The 12,679-nt window shown below is 36.8% G+C and overlaps 1 long non-coding RNA gene across 1 annotated transcript in view; it reads left to right on the top strand.

The window, feature by feature from the left end:
- Positions 1 to 1,398: 1,398 nt before the first annotated feature.
- LOC134760225 (uncharacterized) overlaps positions 1,399 to 12,679 on the top strand; it is a 30,149-nt gene continuing 18,868 nt past the window's right edge. Inside the window, exons 1-2 of the long non-coding RNA XR_010137255.1 lie at positions 1,399 to 1,532; positions 3,638 to 3,688. This is a non-coding gene — a long non-coding RNA (uncharacterized LOC134760225). The remainder of the gene's footprint in view (positions 1,533 to 3,637; positions 3,689 to 12,679) is intronic.

Below are 12,679 nucleotides of genomic sequence, written 5' to 3'. Positions count from 1 at the left end.
AGGCTCTGGCTCCGCGACTGTTGTCGCCACCTCAGACACATGGCTTCTCCTCCCTACACACACGCACACACAGGAAAGAAAAAAAAAGAAAGAAAGAAAAACCAAGCAATAGAGCCAAAGTTGAGATCCAGAGGGAGTTGGCTGAAGAGTTAAGGAGAGAGAACAATTCACGTTCCTTGAAGGGGAGATGCTGTTTTGCTGAGAAAACGAAATGAATATTTTTGGATATTCATTTCTCTCACTTTTTTTTTGGACTTTCAGTGAGAATTGCCTTTCTAAATAAAACATCAAGCAATGAATGTAAGCAGTAGGTTGTTCAATTCAACATCTACTCCTTATTTGTCTGATTCAGTAATGTGCAGAACATAATCTAAATCCCTCCAGTAGGTGGGATAAACAGAAGCAGCATAACATGTCTTGATGTGTGCTGTTTAGTAGAAACATGTCACTTCATCAGATTGCTTTCTTGAGTCAGAAGAATAAATCCTACATGCACAAGTGTACATACATATGTACCCTTCGATCTTCCTATGTATATAGACAGATTTCACATGTAAATACAATTACATAATTTCATGCTTTGAATTGTTTTATAATGCTATAACCATAATAATTTAAAATATGTTGTAGCTTTCACCATGAAAATGTGTTTACATGGAGTGTAGTCATTGTGAGGTCATTGTCGCTGTGCTTTGAACCCAGCAGAGAAGGCTGACTGGAACTCTAGAATACAGGAATATAATTCAAAAAGACTCAGACAAACTTGGAGAAATGGTCAGAAACAAGCAGAATGAGGTCTTCCGAGTGCAGGGTCACACATCAGGGAAGGAAAAAAACCAATGAACTCCACAAATGGGGATCTAGGGCTGGCAGCAACTCCCAGGCTGACTGTGAATCAGAAGTATGGACTGTGTGGGCTAGCGGACTCCTGAGCAAGCACCCTGTTGGGCCCCAGGATGAAACTGCATGCAGCCTTAGCCCACCCAACTCGGTCCTGGTTCAAAATGGAATGATTCAAAGTGTATGAAGAGGAGTCCAAGCAGGACATTTTAATCAAAAGGAAAAAAGACCAACCCTCAAAGACTTAATGTCCACACATATATAGATGGTAGTCCTCAGAGGAACTTGCCAAATATTGTATGGATTATTTCCCAAACAGCTCTAAAAACAGCAGCTAGTAAAAAACAACTCAATTTATCGTTGGAGAAACTCAAAATCCGTGCCCCTGCCAAATCTCCTGTTGAAATGTAATCCCCTGTGTTGGAGGTGGGGCCTGAGGGAAGTGTTTGGATCATGGGGGCAGGTCTCTCATGAATGGCTTAAGGAATCAGCCTCTTGATGAGGAGTGAGTTCACGGGAGATCTGGTTGTTTAAAAGTGTCTGACATCTGCCCCCTTCACTCATGCTCCTGGTCTGGCCATGTGGGATGTCTATTCCTCGTTTCCCTCCTGCCATGGCTATTAAGTTTCCTGAGGCTTCACCAGAGACCAACAGGATTCCAGCACCATGCTTCCTGTATAGCCTGGAGAACTGTGAGCCAATTAAATATCTTTCCTTTATAAATTACACAGCTTCGGGTATTTCTTTATAGCAATGAAGAATGGCCTAACACAGGGGCTGAAGGCATCTTCACCAAGTGTGGTCCCTGCAGCAATGCTAAAGAGTGTTCATAGATGACACTGGGTGCTGGAAACTAGACATGGCAAAGGGAAGAGGAAATAAAGACTTGGGGAAAAGCCCAAGATGAAGAAGAAAGAGAAAAGGAAGAGTGTAAGTGTAGTTATGGATATACAACCATACTCAGGGGTTATGTGGGCAGTAGAGACAGAAATTAATCCACGGACCCTGATTTTTTTTTCAAATGCAGAATGTAATAATAATAGTAGAAATGACAGTAATAAATAATATTCACAGAGGTATCAAAAACTCTGTTGGCCATTAAGAATCTCCACTTTGGTCACCTCCCACACAGGGGATTACATTTCAACAGGCGATTTGGTGGGGGCACAGATTTTGACAGTTTCTCCAACGATAAATTGAGTTGTTTTTCACTAGCTGCTGTTTTTAGGAAACTGAGCCCTAGAAAGGTGTTTAACTTATTTGCCAGCTCACTATCTCCAGGGATTTTGTCTAGCATTTAATTGTTTCCCTCTTAACAACAAATGTATTAAGGAAATTCTGTAAACGTAGGCAAATCACTAACCCATTATAAGGTTTATTATTTCTCAGTCTAAATTGTGTTTGCGTTTGTTATGGGAGTGGTGGTAAGAGCATTCAAAGTTATTGAAGTGTCTTGAGGTAGTGATTCTGGTTAATGTTTGGCAGTGGTCATCGTGGTGACCTTTGTGTGAGTGTGTCTGGGCAGGACTGGCTACTTAATTTGCAGGGCCCGGTGAAAAATTAAAATGTGGGACTTCGACAAGGACCCAGACATCCCCTACCCAAGGGCTGAACTCTAACACAGGGAGAGCAGCCCACTCCCTACAGGTTGCAACCGCCCTTTCAGGATGTGCTAGGTATCTGAATTGGCACGGGCCAATTTGCATTCTGAATGCACCCTAATGCTACAGGGATAGGGCAGGGCTGGTATCCACCTTGCCCTGCCCCAAGATGGCACAGCACACATACCTATCCTGACTGTCCCCAAGCCTGCACCTAGGACTTGCAGGTGGCCAAGGACTATACTGAACAGAAACTTGCTCTGGTTGTGCCTCATACGTCACGATAACCTTTCTAGGGAATTTTAAAAAATATTTTCAAATTTAATTAAGATAAACATTGCAAGATTGTCCCAAACAAATGCTATTTTGAAAATTATCCCCCTTATGAGGCCATGAACAATTTCCAACAACACGGAATAATTCATGGCTGCCCTTTTAATTTATATTTGTTTATTTATTGTTTTTTAGAAATGTGGTCTCACTATGTTGACCAACCTGGAATGCTGCGGCTATTTGCAGACACAATCATAGAACTTACAGCCTCAAAAATTTTGTGCTCAGTTGATCATCCTGCCTCAGCCTCCCTAGTAGCTGGTGCTACTGTGCCAAGCTAATTCATGGCTCTCTTTTTTATCCAAATCTGGGAACCAGTTTATAGTCTCATCAGTGAGAGTCATCACTTTCCCTCACATCCAATTATAGTATCTAGCTAGCTATCTGTTATTTTATATATTATATTATATAGTATTAGATATATACAAATAAGCATGTATATGTGTATATTTTTTTCAGTAAGAGAAGTGAATTTATGTCAATGCTAAGCTCTAATTTCCAACAAACTCCCTTTCAAGGAAGTGGCATTTTCATTAGTCTTTATATTCATAGACAAACCCAATACACAGCTATTATTAGGGAAAATGTATCCCATTATGAATCTGTTTGAGAAATGACAAATAATATTGAAACTATCCTAAGATGGTAATTTGATGGAATAAAATAGTTTCAAACACCTCTTTACTCCAATTTAATTTCACCTTTACTCATGGGTAATCGCTGATGTAACTCATTGTTCATAAGCTTTTCTAAAAATTGAGGAATCATTTTGCTGTGATACGTTCATTTGGAGATCTAGAAAGTCATCTCAAATTTAGAGGAGACTTCTTTCATAAATATCTTTACACTAATTTTGTTTACAGCCAAGAAGGATCATGTCAGTCCTGCAACTTGTCAGTGGAATTAAATTTCAGGTAACTCTTGCTTTTTTGACAGCCTTCTTCCCCTCTCATCAGATGGGTATGATCAGAAGTGGGGGTTGGGGCAGTTCTTTAAACTCTGCCATATAATCTGCATGGGTCCCCAACCCTAGTAAAAGCGTGGTGTTGGCTATATAGACATAGTTTTAAACAAGGTTTCTTCCAATGATTGCTACCTTAATCCCCTTCTATATAAGAATTGGAGCTGCCGCTGCTCTTCAACCCCAGGAAAATACTTGTGGTGTTAAGAGAGTCAAAGTCACCTATACAGAATTTAAAGGACACCAAGTCACTTACTAAGCTTTCTAATTCCCCTTTCACCATCTCCCTCAAATATCAGACATCAGTCAGAAGAACTGTGATTATCCCTTCCCTAAACTCCTCCTTACCCTAAAAATCAATCTTACACACCTGCCAAGGTGATGGCCATTTAAATTAGCCTATCTGATCACCAAAATTAAACCAATCTAGGTTCCTCCTTTGCATTAAGAAGTCAGCTTCAAAAAAAAAATACCTGATCACTGTCAATGTAATTAAGTAGGCAGCATGTTATAGTGGGAAGGGCATGGACATTTAAAGTGATTCAAATTTTGATTCTGCTTTTATTAGCTTTATGAACTCAGAGAAGTAGCTTGATCTCCCGGAGCCTCAGAGTCTTTAACCAAATGCAGACGTGATCACCATAAATGGGACTACCTATGGGTCCCTGCCATGTAGATAACAAGGTTACCTATAAGTGTGATTATTACTTATTGATATATATGTAACATAAAATGAAATAATCTTTTCATTTTTTGTATGCAATCAAGGTCTTAAGGAACTGGGGAAGAAGGAATATATATATGTACACACACACACACACATATACACATATATACACATAATATATATGTATATATATAAGCTTTCTATATATATATATATATCTATATACATACAAGCTTTCTCTCTCTATATATAATATATATTACATATATCCAGGCTGGCGTTTAGTAGTGTGATCTCGGCTCACTGTAACCTGCACCTCCAGGGTTCAAGTGATTCTCCTGCCTCAGCCTCCCTAGTAGCTGGGATTACAGTTTCCCACCACCACACCTGGCTAATTGTTGTATTTTTAATAGAGATGGAGTTTCATCATGTTGGCCAGGCTGGTCTCGAACTCCTGACCTCAAGTGATCCTCCCACTTTGGCCTCCCAAAATGCTGGGATTACAGGCATGAGCCACCAAGCTCGGCCAAATATATTATATTTTCGTAACTTTAATGTAGAAAAGGCAATTCACAGAAAGAGAAAGGTAAGTTCCAAGTGAGACTCCCAGTTTAAGTTGTGGATACTTGGGATGTAATCCAAAGGGATCTTACAGCTTGGGGAAGACAGACAGTAAACGAACATGGAAATAGGAAAGAAAAATTGGCTTACCTTTCAATTGGTCTAACACTACTTTCATTCATACTCCCAAATTCTCCCACTACACAGATTGTTATAGGGGGATACATTGTTCCTTAATTTGCAAAGTTAGTGCTTGTTTGCACACAATGAATTAGCTCTAAAAGGGAAAAGTGACCAGAAACGATTTCATTTTCTCTATGCATCTCTGTTAATAAGAAGGTGTAATTCCTTAGAGAAAACACTGGTGAAAGAGAGTTCTGCTGGTATGTTTGTGGCCCCCAGTCAGGATAACAATTGGAAACTGAAGCAGATAGTCTTTGAGTGAAATGCAAATCAAACACATGAATATACCCACATATATTCCCATACTATTTTCATCATTGATTAAGCAGCCACATAACCTTTTCAGTAAGAGAAATAATTGGCAGTTTTAACAGACGAAAAATTGATCCCATTACTCAGGATAGAATTTTCCACCTTTTTCAAAAGAGATGCTTATTAAAGAGGTCAGGTTTTTTTTTCCCCCTCAGGATCATGCATATGTAAGTAAGCACAGCTATTATGTGCCATCTATGAGAATGGACGGGTGAGCCATAAACACAAACATTCACATACAGCCAGGTCTCCAGCGTTCCTGTTCACCAATTACAGTAATGCTGATGACATATCTAGTTTAATGCATATGGCATTAAAGTAGTCCCCCCTTTTCTAGGAAAATCTAATTACACCAAACCCAAGCACTCAATCAAACCTGTTATTCTGTGGCTAAACAGCCTGGCATTAACGCAATTTGAGGAGATACAGGCCCTGACTAGAGACGTCATGTATTAACAATATCTAATGGGAGCTCCCGTAGGTAAATGAATATGCTAACAAGCAAGATCACTGCTAAATCTAATATCTTTAAGCTGTTTAATTCCAAACAGTCCCTTAATAAATCAATTGACCGGGAGAGCTGATGCCCCTATCAATTATTCAAGAGGGCAAATAAATATTTCAGATGATTTGATAGGAAGGCTGGTGCTGGTCTTATAGAAAGCTTTGCATTTCATTAGCCTCTTGCTAAAAGTTTTATAATGAGCAGAACACAGGTGGCATCCCCACTGCAGAAATGGAAAAGGGGGAAATAAGAGATTGGAGATCAAGACTTCCTTCATCTCTGCATTATTCCATTATCCAAACTTTTCTTTTGTAATGTGAAAATTGGAGTCAAGTCCCCCAAAGAATTATCATTCTCTGCAATCACAAAGGAAATTAAAATGATCAAAAGTATGTCATATTGCAAGAGTCTTAATTGTAATTCCTATTGGAAATGCAATTATCAGATACCAATATCATGAATATAATTTATGCAGTTCCACATCCAAATAGCCCTTCACCAAATATTTAATATTATCAATTCCATTTTCCAGAAGAAAAAACTGAGTTCCCCTAGTCATTTAGAAAGTGCTGACTAGGTCACCTGTGTTTGAAAGCAGGCACTTTTTTTATTCTTTAGAGACCATTATTCATATTGAAAGCATACATTCCTGTTTAACATGATATCTGTCTTATGAATAATCCACATTTAGGTTGTGATCCTTTGTACCAAGAAATAAAAGAAACGGAAAAGCATTAAAGTGATTGACATCATTTTTCTTAATGTGCATGTGAATGTTTGTGTGTTTCAAATGGACTTAGTAGAGAAAGATTCAAGAGGAAAAAATGAACCCAACTAAGTCACTTACCCCTGGAATAGTGGACACAAACAGTAACACTATTGCTTCTTGTTTCATACTGTGGAGGTGGTGATCCACAGACTATTGGAAGTGCTTGAAAACTACTGATGCCTTAAATAAGCATTTCCATACTATCTGCGAAAGAAAAGTATTTGTCTGATTTTTTCTTAAGCTCAGGTATTGATCAAACAACAACTTTATCAAATTTTGAGATTGCAGGCTTGTGAAACAAAAACAGCGTGTCATCTCTTAACAGCATTTTACAGTTTACAAATGTAAAATCTCTCTTAAATTACTGTAAGCATTATTGTTATGAGAAGTACTGTAGAAGATAAAAAGAATTTAGATTATCTGAAAAATAAAACTTAATTGTCAGAATGTTTGAATGTAAAAGCAGCTGACGACTATTTTTCTAAATAAAAAGATCCATATAAAAATCAGTGAATGAGTATTTTCTGTGCAGGCAGTTATACTCTACAAAATACTCAATGAGCTATGAAAAAGACATCTCAGCTACAGAAAATCATAATTTAAATGTTAGATTTGTTCATTTTCAGCTTCATGAATCAATAGAGTAAATGCTTTATATTATTCTGTAAGTAAAATCTGGTCATGTTTAAAATCAGATTTTGGGACTTCTTCTTAACAGAAGTACCTTTTCATGGAGCCATTTAATTAAGTGTTTATTTCTTTAATATTCTCAACCCCACAGAAACCATCAAGAATTTAAACAAGATGACAGATGTAACATATCTGGCAATGTCCTCCTCCTCCCCTGCCTCAAATACCTAGTGATTACAGAAATTTATTGTTAAACTTATTTTACCTTAAAAGAAAAAGAAATTCATATTGAATCAGAAATTTAAAAGATATACCTTAAAGATGGAAGGCATGTTAAATTGGACTTAAGAAGGGGACAATAGCTAGAAATCTATCAGGAGAGAGCTTTTATGGAAGGTAGAATTGTGTCCTGGGGTGCTCCAAAGACGGATAGCAGAAAGGGTACCCCATGGGATGACACTTTGGATGCCATATCTGGAGGGTCTAGGCAACCAAGCCTTTACAACTCTAAACTTTCTGAAGGGATCAGGAAACAGAGTATGGTGATACTCAGGCTGGAAATAAAGCTTTCATACTTAAAAGGTATTTTCTCTTCATCGCTGAGGAAGGCCTCTGTAATTAGATGCATAAACTAGTGCATATGAACAAGAAACACACACAACTGGACAAAGACAAGAAAGATACCTATCTCCACAACTTTGGGAAACAGAGCAAACAGATCAATATATTAAAATAAGCACCGTTGGTCAGGCACAGTGGTTCATGCCTGTAATCCCAGCACTTTGGGAGGCCGAGGCCAGTTGATCACCTGAGGTCAGGCATTTGAGACCAGCCGGGGCAACATGGTGAAACCCTGTCTCTACTAAAATGCAAAAATAACCTGGGGCGTGGTGGCGCATGCCTGTAGTCCCAGCTACTCAGGAGACTGAGGCAGGAGAATTGCTTAAACTGAGGAGGCGGAGGTTTCAGTGAGCCGAGATCACACCACTGCACTCCAGCCTGGGCGACTGAGAGAGACTCTGTCTCATAAATAAATACATAAATAAATACCAAAGTTAAAACCCTAAAAGAGATGTAAGAAGCTAGGCAGTCCACTACAAAGGCAATTAAAGAGTTCAGAAATAAAATTATGATTATAAAAATATTATTGATTATAATACTGATAAAAATAGTAATAAAATTTCAATCCAGTGAATGAATAGTGCAGTAAGCACAACTGAAGAATGCATTTAGTGAGCTGGAAGACTATCTAACATTTGTAGACTCCTGTCTGAATATTCAACAAGAAATTGATCTTACATTCACTCCTGCCGAAGACCGGCTAGAGACAGGAAATATTTCAGCGTGGTGGATGGAGGCACAAATTAGTCATCTCTCCTCCCCTCTAAGAACCCAAAGTTTTATCTTCAGATTAAAGTGAATCATGAAACCACAACTACCAGGGCAATAAAATCTTAACTTTTCAAAGCAATGTCTTCTTTGAATTGAGATTTAACATTATATTCTCAGCCTTCATAGGAAGGTATTACAAGACCTTTCAAAGAATGTTCTGTATTTTCAGAAGATCAGAGTTGAAGACGTTGCCCATCATATCACCTAATGTCCCACAGAAGAAGACCTATATGACACTGTTTGTGCTGGAAGTTTAGTACCAGAAAAATTTTTTTTCCCATGAGATTTCCTTTATATGATATAAAATCTATATTTCAATGTGTATCCCTTTTGCTTTGTTTGCCAGTAAGCCCCTAGCTAAATACATTAATTAACTAAATGACTCCAGATATGTGAAACATATATTTGTATATTCTTTATGCTGTTTTAAACCTGTCTTATTTTTTACGTTTGACCTTAGGCTTTTATAGAAATAGGCAATTAAAATAAATAAAATTGACATTTTAAACTGCCTGAAGTGTTTTATAAGCATCTAAGTTTATGTAATAAATAAATAATAAAACATAAATTGAGTAGAGTCCCACAGTTCATCTAGGAGAATGGCCTCTAAATAGTGTTTGGAAACCTAAAGCACATTAGATTGAGTTCTGGCTTACTAAAATCAAAGCAACAGCTTCTAAACTCCAATTACTATCAAAACTAGCCAAATCTTACCTTCAAACTTAACAACTCTTGAAGACTTTTCCCTCTTTCCTCTAACACATACACCACTTTAACTTCCTTCTCATCTAAAGTAGATGACATCATATCCTCCTTCTCAGAACAGTAAGCTTTACAAAGAAATGTTATCTTTGCCCCACTGCCAATCCTACAAACCCACATACATCTTCCATCCCTATTCTTTCAAGAATTGAGTTTGAAAGAATGGAGATCTGGCAGGGGATGTAGAATTAAATTGAATTTTTATTTTATTATATTTTATACTAGCGATGCATAATAGAAAAGAGAACTTGAACAACACTATAAACAAATTAGATTTAACAGATAAATATAGAACACTCTACCCAACAAGAGCAGAATACATATTTTTCTCAAGTACACATGGAATAGTCTCCAGTGTAGATCATATCTTAGGCTACAAAACAAGTCTTAATCAATTTTAAAAGACTGAAATTATGCAACTTTTTTTAATCACTATGGAATGAAACTAAAAATAACAGAAGGAAAACTGGAAAATTCACTCATATGTGATAAGAGAGAGAGAATTTCTCCATGATAACAGGGAGAACAAGGGATGGATAAGGATGAAAACCTAGGTAGATTTACATGATTTGCAGTACGGAAGAGGACAGTTATTGAAAGTGAAGTATAGAAGTCTCCAACTATTGTTGTAGAACTATTTCTCCTTACAGTTCTACCAATGTTTGCTTGATGGATGTTGGGGCTCTGTTATTTGGTGCATATATATTTACAATTGGTGTCTTCATATTACCTTATCATTTTATCAATATATGATTTTCTTCTTTGTCTCTTAGAATAGTTTTTGACTTAAAATCTATTTTATCTGTTAATATCACCCCCTCGGCTCTCCTCTGGTTAATATTTATGTGAAGTGTGTTTTTTCATTCTTCCAATTTTATCCTATTTATCCCTTTAGGTCTAAAGTGAGTATTTTGTAGGCAACATATAGTTGGATAACGGTTTGTTTAATTGTGTTGTTATCCATTTTACCTATCTCTGCCTTTTGATTGGATAGTTTAACCCATTTATATTTAAGGTAATTCCTAATAATAGAAGACTTTTGCCTTTTTGTTATCTGCCATAATTTCCTCCATTACTGGCTTATTTTGTGTTCAGTTGAAATTTTGTGTGTGTAATGAGATGTTTTGCTTCTCTTCTCATTTTCTTTTGTCTGTAGACTATAGATATTTCATTTGCAGTTACCCTGGGGATTATATATAATATCTTAAAATTATTACACTCTCATTTCAACTGATGCCAAATTAACTATTATTGCAAGTAGTAACTCTACAACTTTACTCTTTCTGCTCTCTTTGATGTTTCTGATGTCACAAAGTATATCTTTACACATTATGTGACCAATAACATTGATTTATAATAATTAACGTATTTGTCTTTTAAATCCTATAGTAAATACAAAGTAGAATTACAAACCAAAATTACTATAACAGTGGCTCTTTTTCTGTTTCTCCACATGTTATATTCGCATTTATTGGAGATCACTCTATGTTCATGAAGCTTTGAGTTACTGTGTAGCCTTTTTAAATTTCAACCTTAAAGACTGCCTTTGGCATTTCTTGTAGGGCAGGTCTAGTAGTAGTAAACTCTCACAGATTTAGCATATTATGGAATATCTTAATTTCTCCCCAAATCTTGAAGGACAGATTTTCTGGATTTGGTATGTGAAGGAGTCACATCTCTCTTGCTGCTTTCAAGATTCTTTGTCTTTTACAAGTTTGATTATAATGTATCTCTATGTGGGCTTATGAAGTTTAGCTACTTGGAGTTTATTGAAATTCTTAGATTTGTAGATTCATTAATTTTATAAAGTTTGAGAAATATTCAGCCATTATTTCTTCAAATAATCTTTTTTTGTTCTTTTATTTCTCTCTTCCCCTTCTCAGAATCCCAAAATGCATATGTTGATCAGCTTGTGGATGTCTTACAAGTCCATTAAGTTCTGTTTACTTTTCTTGATTTCTTTGTCTTTCTGCTCCTAAGACACAATAATTTTAGTTTTCCTCTTCTCAGACTCACAAGTTCTTCCTCTTCCTGTTCACATCTGCTATTGTACTTCTGTAGTAAATTTTTAAATTTCAATTATTGAACTTTTCAGCTCCAGATTTTTTGTTTCTTTAAAACAATATGTTCTATCTTTTTGTTGACATTCTCATTTTGTTCATATTCCCTTTTTTTATTTATTCTATTACCCTTGTCCCTGCCTTCCTTTAACTCTTTGAACATATTGTAGACAATTGTTTTAAACACTTTGTCTAGTAATTTCAGTGTCTGGACTTCCTAGAAGATGATTTCTGTCAGTTAATTTTGCTTCTTGGTATGGGCCAAGTTTTTGTATTTCTTTGTATATCTTATGAATTTTGTTGTTGAAAATTAGAAATTTGATTATTATACTACAGTAACTCTAGAAACCAAAATCTCCTTTTCCCTAGGATTTTCCCTGCTTTGTTTGTTTATTTGTTTTTAATAGTTGAAAGCTATAATGGTCTATTTGTTTTGAGAATTTTCCAAATTATTTTCGCAAAGGGTATTCCTTGTTGCATGTGATGATGGAAGTCTCTGTTCTTTTGGCTTGTGTTCAGCTTATATTTTGATAAAATTTTCTTCAATTTCAGGAACCTTCCCAGTCTTTGCAAACTGGTTCTGTTCTGGAAGAGCTAACACTTTAACAAAGGCCTATTCTGAGCCTAGAGATCAGCCTGAGGTGAAAGAGTAAGGTTTTCACAGGATTTTTTTGAGCATGCATCTACCTGAACAGGTTCTTGGCCTTCTAAATGTCCCTGTAAATATGGCTGCTTCTGAATGTCCTAATTTTCCAAAGAGCCTCAGCCTGGTTTCCTCTCCAGAGTTTAGTTGGTCTATTGTATGTTCTACCTATAAACTCTTGGCCCAGGTGGCTGCAGGTCTGCAGTCACCTTGCACATTTTATGAGCAGTATCTGCCACTTTTCCACCTGAGCTGTGAATTAGACAAAACAAAGATGAGGACTTTGTGTCAATTCTTCGTGCATTTACCAGGCAGGTTAAAACAGATGAGCACAGTAATTTTCAGATAAGGTCTGCTCTGTTTCCTCTAGTTGAAGGGAAGGAACTGGAAACGAGGCTGCTGCTATCTCAAACTGAAGACCACTGTCATGCCCAGGAGAGGCAGGAGGAGGGTGATTTCG

The sequence above is a fragment of the Pongo abelii genome, chromosome 16 (genome assembly GCF_028885655.2).
Source record: "Pongo abelii isolate AG06213 chromosome 16, NHGRI_mPonAbe1-v2.0_pri, whole genome shotgun sequence".
In the NCBI taxonomy this organism is placed as follows: domain Eukaryota; kingdom Metazoa; phylum Chordata; class Mammalia; order Primates; family Hominidae; genus Pongo; species Pongo abelii.
The sequence above is the reverse complement of the archived record's forward strand: the minus strand, read 5'-3'. Positions and strand labels throughout refer to the sequence as shown.